Source organism: Rhinoderma darwinii, chromosome 2, assembly GCF_050947455.1.
Source record: "Rhinoderma darwinii isolate aRhiDar2 chromosome 2, aRhiDar2.hap1, whole genome shotgun sequence".
In the NCBI taxonomy this organism is placed as follows: Eukaryota; Metazoa; Chordata; class Amphibia; order Anura; family Rhinodermatidae; genus Rhinoderma; species Rhinoderma darwinii.
This window is the reverse complement of record NC_134688.1, coordinates 425,245,868-425,258,118: the sequence shown is the minus strand read 5'-3', so window position 1 is coordinate 425,258,118 and position 12,251 is coordinate 425,245,868.

The following is a 12,251-nucleotide window of genomic DNA, read 5'->3' as shown; positions in this document are numbered from 1 at the left end:
TGTATATAGCCCCCCTGTATATAGCCCAGCAGATATAGTCCCCCTGTATATAGCCCAGCCCTGTAGATATAGTCCCCCTGTATATAGCCCAGCCCTGTAGATATAGTCCCCCTGTATATAGCCCAGCCCTGTAGATAAAGTCCCCCTGTACATAGCCCAGCCCTGTAGATAAAGTCCCCCTGTATATAGCCCAGCCCTGTAGATAAAGTCCCCTGTATATAGCCCAGCCCTGTAGATATAGTCCCCCTGTATATAGCCCAGCCCTGTAGATAAAGTCCCCCTGTATATAGCCCAGCCCTGTAGATAAAGTCCCCCTGTATATAGCCCAGCCCTGTAGATATAGTCCCCCTATATATAGCCCAGCCCTGTAGATAAAGTCCCCCTGTATATAGCCCAGCCCTGTAGATAAAAGTCCCCCTGTATATAGCCCAGCCCTGTAGATATAGTCCCCCTGTATATAGCCCAGCCCTGTAGATATAGTCCCCCTGTATATAGCCCAGCCCTGTAGATATAGTCCCCCTGTAGATAGACACCCCCCGTAGATAAAGTCCCCCGTGTAGACAAAGTCCCCCCTGTAGATACAGCCACACTTCTATTACAATTTAAAAAAATAAATAAATTTCAAACTCACCTTATTCCCGCTCCCACGCCGTCCGGCAGCCATGGAGACCTGCTCTCTTCTGCGCAGGTCTCCAGGGGGTTGAACACAGCGTCTATGAAAGGCGCTGATTGGCTGGGCAGGATGACTTTCCCTGTCAGTCAGTCAGCGCCTTTCATCGACGGAAGCGTCACTGGTACAAAAGGTACCAGTCGCTTCATTCGTGGAAAGGCGCTGAATGGCCGGGCACGGAACGTGCCCGGTCATTCATTGCTTCTAATTGTACCTGTGTCCTTGCGACACAGGTACAATTATAGTGCAGGAGGAGGTGGCGCTGGTGCCCCCCTCTGAACTGCGCCCGGGGGGGGGGGGGGAGACTTTTATTTAAATTAAAGGCTATGTAAACATTTGTAAGGCAATTTTTTTTTATTTCTTTAAATATTATTTTAACTTTTTTAGATACAGCTGCTCTGTATTCTCTATACACAGCAGCTGTATCTTCTAACGCTATTAACTGAATCCGTCAGTCCTGCGGACCTGACGGGTTCAGTGACAGCGTGTCCTGCGTGTCTCTGACACGCAAGATCCACCTGTAAACTATCACATCTAAGTTCATAACTTAGATGTGACAGTTTACAGGTGGATCCCGTGTGTCAGAGACACGCAGGCAGGTCCGGCCTTAGGGTAGATGGCGCCCTGTGCGAAATTAGGTTTCGGCGCTCCACGCCATCATAAAAAACGCCCTATAAAATACTATAATGCCCCCCACACTATAATGCCCTATATAGTGCCGCCACACAGTATAATGCCCGTTTAGTGCCCCACACACAGTATAATAATAATTATTAATGATATAATATATTATAACCCATTCAAGGACACAGTATTTTGTCCTCTAATTGTGCCCACACAGTATTATGCCCCCTAAGTGCCACACACATTATATTGCCACCTGTGGTGTCTCCACACAGTATAATGCTCCCCACAGCCCCCCTTGTAGAAAGTGCCCCCTGTAGATTGTGCCATACAGCCTCCCTGTAGACAGTGCTATAATCCCCCACCTCCTTCTTGTAGACAGTGCCATACAGCCCCCACCTGCCCCTTGAAGAGTGTCATACAGCCCCCACCTCCCTCTTGTACACAGTGCCCCCACCTTCCCCTTGTAAACAGTGTCATACAGCCCCCACCTCCCCCTTGTAGACCGTGTCATACAGCCCCCACCTCCCCCTTGTAGAGTGCCATTCAGCCCCCCTCTCCTTATAGACAGTGCCATACAGCCCCCCACCTCCCCCTTCTAGACAATGCCATACAGCCCCCATGTCCTTGTAGACAGTGCCATCTAGCCCCCACCTCCTTGTAGACAGTGCAATACAGTCCCCACCTCTCCTTTGTAGATAGTGCCCCCCCAAACAAAATTTTTTTTTACTCACCTAGGCCCCATTCCCACAACGAATGGAGCTGCTCCACAATGCCGATGACAGGATCCTTTTGTAGGCCGTCGTGATCCAGTGATGTCATCACGTCGACCTGCGCAGGGATCCTGTCCCTGCGCCTCATAGGCTGCAGGCGCCTCTGTAGCCTAGTACAGAGTTTCCCAACCTTTTCAACTTGAGACACCCCATGAAAAAAAAAATTCCTCTGGGCATCCCTGCCAAAAATTGTTTAGAGAAACACAGAAAACTGCTAAAAATATGAAATACACTCTTATGGTATGTTCACACAGCGTGTTTTGTAAGGCAGAAAAAAAAATCTGCTTTTGAATTTTAAAGAGACTCTGTCACCACATTATAAGTGCCCTATCTCCTACATAAGGAGATCGGCGCTGTAATGTAGGTGACAGAAGTGCTTTTTATTTAGAAAAACAATCTATATTTACCACTTTATGAGCGATTTTTAGCTTTATGCTAATTAGTTTCTTAATGCCCAAGTGGGCGTTTTTACTTTAGACCAAGTGGGCGTTGTACAGAGGAGTGTATGACGCTGACCAATCCGTGACCAATCAGCGTCATACACTTCTCTCCATTCATTTACACTGTACTAGCGATATAGCTGTATCGTTATGTGCAGCTACATACACACACTATAACTTTACTGCAGTGTCCTGATAATGAATATACATTACCCCCAACCAGGACGTGATGTGTATTCAGAATCCTGACACGTCTGAATCTTTTCTGTTGGATTTCTAGCAAGGCAAATGTAATCTCGCGAGATTACGATGTAAACGAGAGTACGCTTGCCTTGCCTTATACTGTATGGTGCAGCTATTGGGGTCATTATACTGTATGGTGCAGCTATGGGGGGCATTATACGGTATGGGGCAGGTATGGGGGGCATTATACTGTGTGTGGTGCAGCTACTGGGAGCATTATACTCTGTTGGTCAGCTATGGGGGGCATTATACTGTGGGGGGTGCAGCTATAGGGGCATTATACTGTGTGGGGGCAGCTATGGGGGCATTATACTGTGTGGGGGGTAGCAATGGGGGGCATTATACTGTGTGGGGGCAGCTATGGTGGTCATTATACTGTGGGGGCAGCTTTGGGGGCATTATACTGTGGAGGCATTCATGGGGTCTGTCGGGCAGGGCAGCTGGGCATAGGCGTGCGCAGGGGTCTGGTGGTGTTGTGTAGGGGGGCCTAAGCAGAATTTTTGCACCAGGGCCCATGAGCCTTTAGCTACGCCACTCCCAGGCAGAGTGCTAGTAGTGCTCTGCCTGGGACTATGGATCTGGGGTTTCTCCTGACAACACTGTCCATATATACCTGTGAGGGCGGGCTGTGTGGCACTATCTACAGAGGGCACTAAATTTATGGGGGTACAAACTGGGAGCCTAACTTCTATATGGGGGCATAAACAGGGCCTAACGTCTATATGGGGGCACAAAGTGACGATTTTTGGCATTTTACTGCCGCAGTGAGTTCCCTCGCAAAGGGGCCCACTAAGTCTTTGTCGCCCAAGGGCCCACATAAACCTGGAGCCGGCCCTGCTTATATGGACAGTGGCATCAGGGGCAACTACTGAAGCGGAATTCCTGTCCACAGCATTGACGCTGTATCCAGGGATTCCACTCCAGAAGCCCCTGACGTCTCTGTCCATTTATGGACGGAGACATGAAGCGCTCCGTCCAGGAGCGGAATCCCCGGCCACAGGGGGTTTCCGCTCCTTCAGGGAGCTATGTACAGGAAAGGTGGGGGTGCCATTTACGGAGTCAAGGGGTGCTATCTACAAGGGGTTCGCAGAAAATCTACTCCTCCTCACATCCACTTCGAGCTGTGAGGAGGAGGAGAGAAAGCACATCCCTGGCAGTGGTTCAGAGGAGTGTCGCGGCACCCCTGGAGGGTTCTCACGGCACCCCGGTTGGGAACCACCGGCCTAGTAGATAGAAGAGCAGGGAAATACCTCCCTGCTCTGCTATAGTGTTCAATAGTATCTGTGTCCTTAGTAGGGCCGTATTTACAGCTCACACTGCCCTAGGCACTACGCCTAATATGCCCCCATTAAAGGCCTATTTAGTTTAGCTAATTATCATCATGATTTGCTAGTTTGTGACCAATTATAATGCTATTTGGTCAGTGTTAACAAAGTAGAAGATCAACGATAAAATCTTTGTTTATCGTTGCTCTGCAATTGTAATGTAAAAATCATTGTTATCAGTGACACGATTGATAAATGTGAATGCCACACATAGTGAAATCTACACTTGACATTGATGCCCAGTGCACAGTCTGGTCCTGGTATCAGGTGGTGTGGACTGTGTTACTCAAAATTCATGTCTTCTATTGAGAAATACAATGCATACTATGCCGTACCAGAATATGGAATCACTATACATAGATTAGCCCTACCCCCAAATTATAATAATGCAATGCTTAAATATTACCACTATAACTAAATAATACCACCATACTGTGACTAGATAACACCGCCATACAATGACTAAATAATACCACCATACTGTGACTAGATAACACTGCCATACAGTGACTAAATAATACCACCATACTGTGACTAGATAACACTGCCATACAGTGACTAAATAATACCACCATACTGTGACTAGATAACACCGCCATACAGTGACTAAATAATACCACCATACTGTGACTAGATAACACCGCCATACAGTGACTAAATAATACCACCATACTGTGACTAGATAACACCGCCATACAATGACTAAATAATACCACCATACTGTGACTAGATAACACTGCCATACAGTGACTAAATAATACCACCATACTGTGACTAGATAACACTGCCATACCGTGACTAAATAATACCACCATACTGTGACTAGATAACACCGCCATACAATGACTAAATAATACCACCATACTGTGACTAGATAACACCGCCATACAGTGACTAAATAATACCACCATACTGTGACTAGATAACACCACCATACAGTGACTAAATAATACCACCATACTGTGACTAGATAACACTGCCATACAGTGACTAAATAATACCACCATACTATGAATAATGCCGCCATAGATAACAAAGAAAAAAGTTGTGCGCAAACTTGCGAACATTTCAAAATGTCTGATAGGGAAACATTGAAATTGATGATCATGTCATCCTAATGCCAAAATTCTAGCCTTATAGCCAAGTACACCCCTGCTACACACACACACACACACACACACACACACACACACACACACACACACACACAACACACACACACAAGCAAACTATAATTAACCCCTTAAGAATGCAGCCTGGTTTTGGCCTTGAGGCTCAGAGCCCATTTTTCAAATCTGACATATTTCACTTTATGTGGTAATAACGTCGGAATGCTTAAACCTATCCAAGCGATTCTGAAATTGTTTTCTCGTGAGACATTGGGCTTCATGTTAGTGGTAAAATTTGGTCGATATATTCAGTGTTTATTGGTGAAAAATTGCAGAACTTAGAGAAAATTTTGAAAAAATAGCATTTTTGTGAATTTAAATGCATCTGCTTGTAAAACAAGATGGTTATACCCCCCAAAATAGTTACTAGTTCACATTTCCAATATGTCTACTTTAGATTGGCATCGTTTTTTTGAACATTTTTTTATTTTTCTTGGACGTTACAAGACTTAGAACATAAACAGCAATTTCTCATATTTTTAAGAAAATTTCAAAAGCCTTTTTTTAAGGTACCTGTTCAGTTCTGAAGTGGCTTTGAGGGGCCTATGTATTAGAAACCCCATAAAACACCCCATTTTAAAAACTAGACCGCTCAAAGTATTCAAATCAGCATTTATAAAGTTTTTTAACCCTTTAGGAATTTCACAGGAATTAAAGCAAAGTGGAGGTGAAATTTGCAAATTTCATTTTTCTTGCTGAATTTCAATTTTATTGCATTTTTTTTCTTTAACACAGAAGGTTTTACCAGAGAAACACTACTAAATATGTATTGTCCAGATTCTGCAGTTTTTAGAAATGTCCCACATGTGGCTCTAGTGCGCTCGTGGACTGAAACACAAGCCCCAGAAGCAAAGAAGCACCTAGTGCATTTTGAGGCCTCTTTTTTATCAGCATAGATTTTAGGCAGCATGCCGGTTTTGAAGAGGTGTTGAGGTATCAAAACAGTAGGAATCCCCCAAAATCACCCATTTTGGAAACTACACCCCTCAAGGGATTCATGTATGGTTGTTGTTTTGACTTCACCGTTTTTTCACAGCACGTATTTGAATTGGGCTGTGAAATTTAAAAAATGAAATGTTTTCCAATAAGATGTCATTTTTGATAAAATTTCTTATTTTCACAAGAAATAAAATACCCCATTTTGTTCCCCAATTTGTCCTGAGTGCGGCAATAGCCCATTTGTGGTGATAAACTCCTTCTGAGCCCTCCCATGGGCCCAAACGGCAAAGGAGCGCTATTTGTTCTTTGGACTCCAGATTTTGCTGGATTGGTCTTCAGGTGCAATGTCGCATTTGCAGAGCCCCAGAGGTATCAAAGCAATGGAAACCCACCAGAAGTGACCCCATTTTGGAAACTACACCCCTCAAGGAATTTATTTATGGTTGTGGTTACCATTTTGACCGCACAGTTTTTTCACAGCACGTATTTGGATTGGGCTGTGAAATTAATTTTTTTTTATTTTTTCCAAAAAGATGTCATTTTTGATCAAAATTTCTTATTTTCACAGGGAACAAAATACCCCATTTTGTTGCCCAATTTCTCCTGAGTGCAGCAATACCCCATTTGTGGTGATAAACTGCAGTTTGGGCCCATGGGAGGGCGTCAGAAGGAAAGGACCACCATTTGGCCTACTGGAGCTTTTCTGGTGCTAAGTCATGAATGCAGAAGCCCCTGAGGTACCAGTACAGTTGAAACCCCCGAGAAGTGACCCCATTTTAAAAACTACACCCCTTAAGACATTCATCTAGAGGTGTAGTGAGCATTTTGACCCCACAGGTATTGTGTAAAAGATAATGCGCAGCAGATGGTGCAGTGTGAGATTTGCAATTTTCTATATATATATATGCCATTTCAGTGTCCAATATATTGTGCCCAGCATGTGCCACCGGAGACATACACCCCATAAACTGTAATGTGAGTTCTCCTGGGTACGGCAATACCCTACATGTGGCTGTTATCTGCTGCCTGGGCATACAGCAGGGCTCAGAAGGAAAAGATGAGGGGGATAAGCTGTGCGGAGTGCGTCAGGGTAGATGAAAAATCTAAGGGATGGATGATAAATTTTAAAACACTTTCATACAGAGCCCTGGTTTTTCGGGACACGTGTCGCATTGATATATTGTGTCCTCCCTTATCCCCCTCTTATAGCAGACTTTGCACCTCTTTTTACTTTTTCCCTTCTTGCCAGTTTGGGGAACTTCTTCTGGAAAGTGTTGCCCTGGTACGATGCTTGTGGCTTTGCTTCCAGAAGTACTGGGTGCCCCCCCTTCTTGGTCCCTAAAGATTCGTTTCTTGATAATGATGTGCACAGCTAGCTTCTTATACCACACCGCATGGCGCTGTAGGGCTTCAGGACTTGATCTGACAAGTCCACCCCTCCCATGTATCTATTGTAGTCCAGGATGCAGTCTGGTTTGGGGGTCTCTGTACTGGTACTTCGTACTGGTACATGGGTACTGGTGTGGCCATGTATTGTTGTCAATACAAGGACATCTCTTGTCTTGTACTTGACACACAATATGCTGCTGCTAGACTGTGCCCTGCTCTCACCCCTTCTGAGTGTTTGCCCAAGCAGAGTCTTAGGGAGGCCTCTCAGGTTTCTTCTAGCAGTGCCGCATGGCGCAGTACTTCTGGAAGCGAGGCACTTGAAGAGTGGGACGTTGGTATAAAAATTATCCAGGTAGAGGTGGTAACCCTGGTCCAGCAGTGGGTGCACCAAATCCCACACAATCCCTCCTACCTGGCGGAATTGAAGCCTCCCTTTAAAATCTACCAAGGACTCATCAATAGAAATACACTTCTTGGGGTGTATGCTTGGGAAAACCGGGCACTGAAACACTCTAATAGGGGTCTCTGTTTATGCAAACGGTCAAAACTGGGGTCATCTCGGGGTGGGCACGGCTTATTATCAGTATAATGTAAGAAGCGAAGTATTGCCTAATTAATTTTTTTTAGGTTCCAGTTCAGTTCTGAAGTTGTTTTGAGGGGCCCATATATTAGACACCCCTATGAAACACCCCATTTTAGAAACTAGACCCCTCAAAGTATTCACAACAGCATTTAGAAAGTTTATGAACCCTTTAGGTGTTTCACAGAAATTTAGAGCAAAGTAGAGGTGAAATTTACTTTTTTTTTTGTCAGAAAATCCTCTTTATACCATTTTTTTTATAACACAAAAGGATTTATCAGAGAAACGCAACTTAATACGTATTACCCAGATTCTTCAGTTTTGAGAAATATCCCACATGTGGCCCTAGTGCGGTAATGGACTGAAGCGCCGGCCTCCGAAGCAAAGGAGCACCTAGCGGATTATGAGGCCTCCTTTTTATTAGGCAGCATGTCCGGTTTGAAGAGGTCTTGTGGTGCCAAAACAGTGGAAACCCCCAAAAAGTGACCCCATTTTGGAAACTAGACCCCTTGAGGAATTTATTGTAGTTTTCATGGGGTGCATGCGACTTTTTGATCAGTTTTTATTCTATTTTTAGGTGGCGTGGTGACTAAAAAACAGCAATTCTACTATTGTTTTTATATTGTATTTTTTTTTACAGCGTTCACCGTGCGCTATAAATGACATATTCACTTTATTCTGCGGGGCGATACGATTACGGCGATACCAGATGTTTATAGTTTTTTTATGTCTTATGGCGTTTGCACAATAAAATACGTTTTGTAAACAATCATTCACTTTTTGTGTTACCTTATTCTAAGAGCCATAACTGTTTTATTTTTCCATCAATAAAGCCGTGCGAGGACTTATTTTTTGCGTAACGAACTGTAGTTTCGATCATTACCATTTTTAGGTACATGCGACTTTTTGATCTCTTTTTATTCCATTTTTTGGGAGGTGAAGTGACGAAACAATTGTGATTGTGGTACGGTTCATTATTATTTTCTTTTACGGCGTTCACCGCGCGGGATAAATAACTAATTCATTTTGTAGTTCAGGCCGTTACGGACGCGGCGATACCAATTATGTATAGTTTATTTGTTTGTTTACATATTTTTATTAATAATAAAAGACTGATAAGGGAAAAAGGGGGATTTTTACTTTTATCACTTTTATTTTCTTGTTTTTACACATCTTTTTTTAACTTTTTTTTAACTTTATTACTTTGTCCCACTAGGGGACTTGAGGGCAGGAGGCCCTGATCGCTACATGCGTAGTGCAGTGTATTAGAGCTGTCAGCTACTCACTGACCGCAAGCATAGTGGGTCCTGACTTTGTCAGGACACACTAGGCTTCCGTCGATGTCATAGCCGGACACCATTGTTAGGTGTCCGGTTGCCACTATCGTGTAGCAGGCCGGCGATGGTAACTTAAACCCTAAAAAGCCGCGATTCCTATTAAACGCGGCTTTTAAGGGGTTAATCAGTGGGGACACAGCGATTGTTCCCCGCTGTAGGAGCTGCGGCAACTGCTGTACGAGACAGCATCTGTCACAGCTCCTGTATGTGTCGGAAGGACGGCCGAAATGGGCGTTACTCCCGTGACGTACTATTCCGTCATGGAGCGAGAACGGGGCGGTCAGCACGACGGAATAGTACGTCGCTGAGCGCGAAGGGGTTAAGCCCCACTCCGCCACACATTTTATTTACGATGTATTCACATGTTGCTTTCATATTTTGCCGCAATTTTCACCAAATTAAATGCAGCAAAAACTGCAATATGGCTGCAACACGTGAATATACGATTCTCCACAACGGATTTCACTGCGTAAAATCTGCAGTATAATACAGTAATTACTAGTAATTTCTTTTTGTCACATTTACCCTGGTCATACACATCATTATATAATTATATCAATTCGTTATACTTAATTTTTATAATTTATTCATATATTATCCTATTCAGCAATTCTGACTTTCTCTTTAAACATATGCATAAAACACTTGGTCACGATATAGGCCATATCTATTTATTTATATGCTTGTATTACAATACACAATGTCGATATATATTAGAGGCAAGAGGGTAGGGTGATCGGCCAATAGACACATACTGATGCAGATTCCATTAGCCCTGATTTCGCGGTGTTGTGCGCATGTCCGCTGCGATGGCTGCATGCGATGCACTCCCCCTCCGTCTCCCTGGGCGCACTGCGCATGTCCGGAACTCCCGTCACGCGTCGGGATTCCGGATGTGTGCTGCCGTGCCTGGAGCCGGATGTGGGGCTTGCCTCGCTTCCGGCTGTCTCAGCGGTGATGCGCCGCTATGCATCGCTGTAATCAGATAGCTTTGACACTATAAAAGGGTAGTGGTGGGACACACATAATCATATATCCCCTTGAGGAAGCATACGACGCGAAACGCGCGTCGGGGCTTATACGGCGGAGTAGACACTCTTTCTACCTCTTGTTACTTATATGGGTAAGTCCTTTAACCTGACCAGCTTACTGTAGACAATGCACTGTCTTTGATTATTTTGGAAGGTGGTTGGTACAACTATGTTTATATGCCTGCCCATTGACTATAGTTAGTAACACTTTGTGAGTGCGGTCTCCAGCATTTTTACTAGAGTCATATTTGTCTGTTCATTTTTTAAACTGTATATGATGTCTGTTTAATAAAATAAATAATTTTTATATTGATACATTGGCGTCAAAGGCTCTCAAATTGTTTCTCTGTGTTATATAGATTAGTATATGGAGTCGCCTAGATGATATGGGGGGACAGTGGTGGTTTAAACAGTCTCCAGCCGCTAATATAATTTTGTTTGGAGTCTATATATTGAGTATAATACAGTAGCAGCAAAGTGGATAAGATAAAACAAATCTCATGTCCACACAGAAACTGTACATAAATTGACCTGCGTTTTTTCAATCTGCAGCATGTCAATTTATGCTGCGGAATCGCTGCTCTTGTATTGTAAGATTTCCCCATTAAATTCAATGGGAGATAAAACCCGCAACAAAGTCACGTGTTGCGGGAGAAATGCTGCGATTCCGCCACAAAAATCTGAAATAAGAAAAAAAAGGTAATACTCCCGGCCGTAGTCATAGCAATGCGTATTCTGTTCTGAGCGTAACCCAACCTCCTGGGATGATGATTCATCCCATGTGACTGCTGCAACCAATCAAAGGCTGCAGCGATCACATGGACCGCAGCGTCATCGCAGGAGGCCGGGCTATGTTCAGAAGAGAGGGACGCGTCGCCATGACTACAGCTGGGAGTATTACCTTTATTTTTTTTATTTCTGCAGTTTGGTGCAGTTTTTCAGGTGGAATTTCCTGCGGTTTCCAGGACGAATACTCTGTGTAGTTTTACGTATCCGCCCTGTGTGTTCCTACCATTATAATCAAGTTGCTCTCCCCCCAAAAAATTATTTCTAAAGAATCCTTTCTCCCCCTTACATAACATTTGCAGCCATGTTACCCTTCCCCATATGATTCATAATAAGCTCCTACACCACAAAATAAACTATACAGAAGTCCCCCTCCCCCACAAAATCGATCTATGCAAAAAAAAAAAAACATCCTGTTACACATGATTTATAGATCAATCTTTCCTCCTCCCTCACACAGCACATAAATGGACACAGATTAACCTAAAGCTGCTGCTCTTACCTGACACCGGAGGTCCGTGGAGGAGTCTTCTCTGTGGCAGCAGCAGAGGAGGGGGAAGCTGCAGAAGGCGCTGAGTCTGTGTAGCTGTGCAGTACAGTCTGTGCTGATTGGTGGAGCAGACAGAGGCCCCTGCTGCTCCACCAATCAGCGCTCACTTCACACGGCAGAGGAGAGGAAGGAACATTTCTCCTCTGTGATGTGCGGCCTGTACGTGAACCCCCTTCTCCGCCCCTTTTCTACTTGTTAGTCCGGCGGAGAGTAAGGGAGGGGATTGTAAAAAAAATAATTTTTATATAAAATTTTTATTACTCATTGCTAAGTCGCCTGGTTCGGGCGGCACAAGCAGGGGAAGGGAGCCAGTGCAGCGCCCCCTTCCATCTGCTGGAGTGATGCGCCCTGTGCAATGGTCGCACACCCCTAAGGCCGGCCCTGCACGCAGGAAC